General features: G+C 47.7%; 1 protein-coding gene across 2 annotated transcripts in view; it reads left to right on the top strand.

Moving 5' to 3' along the window:
* The first annotated feature begins 1,252 nt into the window (after window positions 1-1,252).
* The window catches only part of MYH7B (myosin heavy chain 7B), a 42,722-nt gene continuing 39,337 nt past the window's right edge, over window positions 1,253-4,637 (top strand). Inside the window, exon 1 of one of the 2 annotated variants that reach the window (XM_003983604.6) lies at window positions 1,253-1,952. The gene's annotated coding sequence lies outside the window, so the exon portion shown is untranslated. The remainder of the gene's footprint in view (window positions 1,953-4,637) is intronic. The other variant, XM_045053711.1, reaches the window with a different exon arrangement.

Here is a 4,637-nt window from a genome sequence, read left to right as displayed (position 1 = left end):
GGACAGGGCGGGGGCGGAGACGTGCCTGTGGAGCTGGACGGCGACCGGGAAGGGTCAGTCCGTACGTGAGCAGCCTTGGCGTTAAGGGTTCCTCGGTTGGATCCAGAGAGAGGACTTGGGAAGGAGGGGAGGAGTTAGGCTGGGTCAGCGAGGAGTTACGGGTTTGCAGAGCTAGTGGGATGTCAGATCTGGTGACGTCCAATGTAAGATGAGGAAACTGATACCCAGAATGGGGCAGTCACTGCCTCAGGGACACATGGTGGGGGTAGGTGTGATAAGGGAGGCCCAGAAAAGGGACAGAGACCCCAGCGCAGGGTACCTTAGCACGTTAGGGGTCGAGCCAGTGTTGGAACCCAGGGTTCTGTTTTACACCCAGCTGAGTCCCATAAAAGCCCACCTGATTTCTCTAACCTCGGGACAGCTGCCGAAAAGCTGTAGAGGTAAAGGAAAGTATTTTCATTTTTCCAGCAATTTTTAACTTGGGAACGTTGGAGGGTGACGCATTGTATATCAAAATGCCCAATATCATTTGCATCAGGATCTGGGGCACTTTTTGAGAATGCAGATTCTTGATCCCTATTCTTATCTTACCTTTTGGCAGCCCTCCAGTTCTTTAACTGTTCCTTCTTTCCGGATTGTGATAGGATCTTCTCAATGTGAAGCACCTGATATGAATTTTTAAGTTAAAGTAACCTGAACTGATCAGTCCAAGCTCTGGGAAGTTAACAGTAACTAAGAACCCCAGCTTTCACATCTGATTAAGAAGGTAGACCGGTAAACAGTGCTTTTCTGGGGAATCAGAGAAGGCTTTGGAGTCTGGAGGGCTAGGTAGGAATGTGTAAGCAGTGAAAGAAGTAAGGGTGGAGTTAAGAGGCAGGAATGGGGACAGTGTTCCAAGTAGCAGGAACAGAAACCGCAAAGGCAAATAATTGAAAGTGTGGCTAGGCTCATTTTAGAGACATTGAGGAGTTTGATATAGATACTGAGGAGGGCCTGGGAGTTGATCAGGCTGTTAGGAGCTCATTCTTGGCGAGGGAGACTTGGATGCCAGGTTAAGAAGTTTGGCATTTTTCCAGTGAATGATGGGGAGCTAAGGATTTAAAAAAATTTTTTTTTAATGTTTATTTTTGAGAGAGACAGAGTGTGAGCAGGGGAGGGGGCAGAGAGAGAGGGAAACACAGAATCTGAAGCAGGCTCCAGGCTCTGAGCTGTCAGCACAGAGCCCGATGTGGGGCTTGAACTTACAGACCGTGAGATCATGACCTGAGCCGAAGTCAGACGCTTAACCGACTGTGCCACCCAGGCACCCCAAGCTGCCTAAGGATTTTAAGCAGGGGAAAGACCTGGTCGATTTTTTGTTAGGTGCTGGCTACAGTGTGGCAAATGGTTTGGAAGTGGGGAGACTAAGGGCAGAAAGCATGCTCAGAGGGAGTTAAGGTGCACGGCAATGAGGAGATGGAGAGAAGGGGACAGGTTAAAGAGACATTTAGGAGGGAGAACTACAACTAATTATAAATCGGTGGCCCAGCCCAGGGGCCAGGATGTTTCCACCTCCTTAAATAAAGCTTGTACACCCTCTGTCTGCAGGACAGGCTGAGTCCTCCAATCTTCTTGGGGGGAGGGAAGGGATAGGTGGTCTGGTTATGGGCAGGACAGTGTTTCCATGATGTCCTTCCTTTGTCTGCTTTTATACCTGAGGAAGAGCCCGAAGCAGCAGTTACTATAAAAGGTCCTGGGTGGCAGGAAAAGTCCATCATGTTCACCAGGAACAAAGGAAACTATTTCTAGTGCAGCATGAAATTAAAATAAAAAATCATCACCCAGGGTTCTCTGCAGGTTCCCCTCCTCCAAGATGGGTGCCAAATGACGTGTATCAGGTGTCTATTGGTGAGACTTGGGGAAGATCCCAGACCTTAACAGCCCTCTGACTGAGTCCCCTCACATTGTGGCAGGTAAGGTGTCTTTCTTCCCATTTTGTAGATGTGGCAGCTGAGTCTTAGAAGTTATGTGACTTGTTCAAGGGGACCTAGTTTGTGGTGCAGGGAGTAAGGTGTGGGAGTGTGAGGGGCTCTTGGCCAAGCATCTTACAAGTGAGGCTTTGTCTTTGTGCTCCCTTTGCCCTGAGGCTTTGCCCCTAAATCTTGGCATAACTGACTTCTTGTCATTCACATGTTTCCTCCTCAGATGCCATTCCCACCCCATCAGTATATATATATTTTTCACAGCTCTTACTAGTATCTGAAATTACTAATTTTGTCTGTTTCTCTCCACCATGTAAGTTCCATAAGAACAGGGACAATATCTGTCCTGTTCACCACTTTACCACCAGCACCTGGAGTGATATCTGCTCCATAGTAGATCGTCAATATCGTTTGCTAAATGATAGAAATAAGCTGGGGAGGGAGAAAGGCAGGGAAACCAACATAGGTGGAAGCTTAGGATGTTTTGGGTACTTTTCATAAACTACTTCATTTAATGCCCTCCAGCTTTTCAACGTAGGTACTGTATCTCCTTTGGGTAGGTAAGAAAACATGCCAAGTGAGGCCAAGTCAGTGGCTTGTTACTTTTGAGGTAACAAGCCTTTGAGAATTCTCCTTTGAGAATCTCCATTAGACACAATCTTTTGGCACACCGTGTGGAGGAATTCACAAACCTCCCTGAGCCCACTCAGGGGTCCCAGATCAAGGAACCCAGGATTGGGGAACTTGCCTGAGGTCTCTCTGGCCCCAAACCTTTGTTAGTTCCCCTCTCCACAGCAAGGTTAGATTCCATTTAGTGGACTACAGAGAGCCTCCTGAAGATTCTGTAACAGAGGGAGATTATGAGGCACTGAGCCTTTGATGTGTCAGACCTGAGTTCAAATCCTGCCTCCAAAGCTAGCAATGTAACTATGGGCAAGCCTTCTCACTTCTCTGAATCCCACTGCCCTCACTTTGAAAATGGAATCTATTTTTTTCCCTAACTATAATTAATCTTTATTAATCTGTTCACCAAGTGCCAGGTATTTGGTTAATGGCTTTCCAGTTATATCACTTTTTATGTGTCCTGACTTGCCAGAGATCATGCAGCCTCCCACGGTTAGCCACTGTGCTCCCACATGTGCACAGGCTTCCTAAAGCTGACTTTTGAATCTATTGCAGTCTCTGCTCTTGGGATTTGTGGGAACAGTTGAGTCTGAATTCACTGAAAAGACACTAGGAAGGCTGCACTGCAGTGTGAATGGAGGCCAGTGCCTTCAGTTGGTATGTGTCTTTCCCACGGTGAGGGCCTCTCTCCAAGCCCGTACTAGGCCTCTCGATTGGGACATCTCTGCCCGTCCTGGGGTCTGCGTTGCACATGGTCTGCTCTGTGCGTGCATGGCTGCTGTCTCTTTTTAGCAATGACATCACCCTGCCTGGTATTGTTTATGGGGCTGTCTCCCCACCTGGCGGGGGGCCATTGCTTGGCCATTCGGTGGAATTCCTCTGTCTTTTAGCCCTAGTACAGACCTGGCCCAGCAGTGCTGCTCAGGAAATGCCTGTGGAATCAAAGTGAGGACTCTCCCATGTGTTGAGGATTTACTGTGTGCCAGGCCTGTCCTGGACACGTTATATGTGTTATCTCATTTACACCCCATGGTAATCCCGAGAGGGAGAAGTTACTGTCCCTCTTTTACCAAGAAGAAATAGAGACTCAGCTGGGCTTTGCATTAGGCCCACTTGCAGTGATTGATGACACCAGGGCTGACTCCAGGCCTGTGCTCTCATTGTGCATAAGCAGTTCTTGAAACTGTGGTCTGATAAAGGGGAGAGACACTCCTCAGCCCCCAGGACCCTCAGAGACTTTCTACTAACAAGATTCTAGTCCAGCTGTCATTTCATCCATGAGGAGGGGTGCCCTGCTGGCTCAGTCAGTAGAGCACGTGACTCGGGATCTCAGGGTTGTAAGTTCAAGCCCCAAGTTGGGTGTAGAGATTACTTAAAAAAATTTTTTTTAACGTTTATTTATTTTGGGGAGACAGAGACAGAGAACGAGCAGGGGAGGAACAGGGAGATGGGGGAGACACAGACTCCGAAGCAGGCTCCAGGCTCTGAGCTGTCAGCACAGAGCCTGACATGGGGCTCAAACCCACGAACTGTGAGATCATGACCTGAGCTGAAGCAGTCGCTCAACCAACTGAGCCACCCAGGCCCCCAGAAATTACTTTAAAAATAAAATAAAATAGGGGCTCCTGGGTGGTTCAGTCTATTGAGTGGCCAACTTCAGCTAATACCATGATCTCGTGGTTTGTAATTTCGAGTCCTGAATCAGGCTCTCTGCTGTCAACTCAGAGCCTGCTTCAGATACTTTGTCCCCACCTCTCTCTGCCCCTCCTCAGCTCATTCTCTCTCTCCCTCTCTTTCTCTTTCTCTCTCAAATAAACATTTAAAATAAAATAATCCATGAGAAAACAGAAGCCCAGAAAGGAGAGATGACTTACTTACAGCCCTTCTTTTCCACTTACTGCTTATCCTTACCCACTTACTTTTGGGCAGGATGGGATCTGATTTTACCCACCATTAAACCACCCAGGTAGCCCTGGTCCAGGTCGACACTCAGCAAATACTTCTAAATTTTATTTATGATGAAACATTAAGAAGGATATACAGATTAGTATA

This window comes from Felis catus, chromosome A3 (genome assembly GCF_018350175.1).
Source record: "Felis catus isolate Fca126 chromosome A3, F.catus_Fca126_mat1.0, whole genome shotgun sequence".
Lineage (NCBI taxonomy): Eukaryota > Metazoa > Chordata > Mammalia > Carnivora > Felidae > Felis > Felis catus.
Note: the sequence above shows the minus strand (reverse complement) of the source record. Positions and strands in the feature narration are given on the sequence as shown.